Source organism: Octodon degus, unplaced genomic scaffold (assembly GCF_000260255.1).
Source record: "Octodon degus isolate 3935 unplaced genomic scaffold, OctDeg1.0 scaffold00124, whole genome shotgun sequence".
In the NCBI taxonomy this organism is placed as follows: domain Eukaryota; kingdom Metazoa; phylum Chordata; class Mammalia; order Rodentia; family Octodontidae; genus Octodon; species Octodon degus.
The window spans coordinates 6997418-6999530 of record NW_004524700.1 but is presented as its reverse complement, the minus strand read 5'-3'; the positions used below and the strand labels follow the sequence as shown (position 1 = coordinate 6999530).

The 2113-nt window shown below is 41.9% G+C and overlaps 2 pseudogenes across 1 annotated transcript in view; both read right to left on the bottom strand.

Moving 5' to 3' along the window:
• Positions 1–918, bottom strand: part of LOC101584079 — a 2100-nt pseudogene extending 1182 nt beyond the window's left edge. The window contains exon 1 of the transcript XR_002817950.1: positions 4–918. The product of XR_002817950.1 is annotated as a mitochondrial fission factor pseudogene (transcript). The remainder of the gene's footprint in view (positions 1–3) is intronic.
• Positions 755–1827, bottom strand: LOC101583705 (annotated as a pseudogene).
• Between the last annotated feature and the right edge of the window lie 286 nt (positions 1828–2113).

Here is a 2113-nt window from a genome sequence, read left to right as displayed (position 1 = left end):
GGCGAACCCAGAGCCAGCTATTAAGCAGCCAGAAAGCAACAGTAATTGAATACATGACCATTTCTCTTTTAGCATGTTCTTTGCTTTCCTCTTCTAGAAGTAGTAGGCGTCTGTTTAGTTTGATTATCTGTTGTCTTAATGAAGCTCCATCTACAATAGTCATGTCATCCTCTGTTCCTTCAATTGTTGCATCTACATTTGAAATGCCATACATAGCATCGTTTCTGACCAGCTGTTCACTTTGGCAGACAGCATTTTCACTCATAGAACATTCTCTTTTTAGCCTGCCAACTGCACGGATTTCATCACTTTGAGGAGTTGGAGAAGGTCTTTCTAAGTCCAGAAAATCTAGTGGTCTCTCGCTTAGTGTATGTACACGAGGTGGTGTTTTTGGTGCCAGAGGTTTTAAAGGAGGAGACTGAATAAGGTCAAGATCTGCTGGTCTTGAAAACGAAACATCTTCATTATTTCCTGCTACAACAATCGTCTCTGGAACTTGCATTATCACACTAGCATTTGGAACTCCTTCTTGGAATCCTTGTTCCAGGTCAGCCTTTGGTGGTGCGACTTTTAATTTTTCTGGGACCCTCATTCTCCGACTAATACCTTCAGTGTATTCCATTTCATATTGAATTCGACTAATTTCTGCCATCTCAGCAGCAGTGGGAGAAGGAAATGCTGCCACGCTAACCAAATGTGTACCAACTACTGCTCGTTGTCTGGCACTATCTGCTTCTGAGCTTCACATTAATCCTTAACTTGCTTCCCGTGCATGGGCTGGACATGGAGCCTCGTCAGTCCCCCTGGGCCCCCCGGAGCTTCCCGGACAGGGCCGCCGATCGCTGGCTCCCAAGGCGCTCGCAGAGGCCATTGGCCGAGCACCTAGGGCACCCTGGGTGAGGCACCTGCGGAGCAGCCCCCAAATCTTCTTTTTAGGATTTAGCTCCTTGTCAGACTCTCCAGGGAAAGCATCAAAAGTGACTCTGTCTCCAGTAACAGATGTGTCAGGAAGAGACAGGATTTTGACCTTCTCTGGTGAACTGGTACACAATACCATCGCCTGACACAGGACCCTCCCTCATCTTTGCAGGCTTCAGATTGCAAAGCAAATCAGCAGATTTTGTATCTGTTCAAGAGGAATGTGATTCACTAGGCCACTGATGACTATTCTTGGGGCTGCTTCTCCAACATCTATTTCTTCTACATACAAAGAATCTGCATCAGGGTGTTTTTTGGCATTAATGATTCAGCCAATTCAAAGATCCGGGCAGGAAGCATCTACTGACTTGAAATCAGCACTTCCTATTGCAAATGGCTTTTTCTCCTTTGTTTTCAGTTTTTTCTTTCACCTTTTCTTCTCCCCCCTTTTTATCTGTTCTTTGGCACCGGATGATACAGTTATTGGTGTAGACTTCTGCATTTTCAGCAGTCACAGAATTGGCTTGCAGTGGACTGTATGATGGGAATGGGCATGGTATTTGTTTCACTCAATTCTGAATTTCAGCCTAAATCAGCTCCTGTTTCAGTTCTTTAATTTCTTCCTTCAGTTAGCATTTTCTTTTTTCTTTTTCTTTTTTTTTTTTTTGGTGGAACCGGGGATTGAACTCAGACCCTTGCGCTTGCCAAGGAAGTGCTTATTCCACTGATCCATCTCCCCAGCTCCAAGTTTAGCATTTTCAACTCAAAGTTTTTTCTTTTCTCTCAGTGCTGCCTGCAAAATCACTTTTTCCTTGAGAAGAACAATTTGCTGTTTAAGATATTCAATACTTTGATCTGCCTCTGCCCCCTTCTCTCCAGACTCTTTAGAACAGCCTCACTGCTTGTCATTTTTGCCAAAATTTTGCCTTTTTCTAAACTTATAAACCTACATAATTTTTTTTCAAACCAAATTGGTAGGATAGTTTCAATAATTAACACATTGCATACATTCTTCCTAGTGGTTAATTGCTGCACAAGGTGAGGACATGATATTCTATTTACAAACACTATTAGAACAAATCCCTCTATTCATTAAGAGAATGTAACTATATATCTATTCTAACCATTTTGAATACACAGATACAAAATGGACATTCATCTGTATCCTCTTTTTTTTTGTTAAGTTCCATTATTT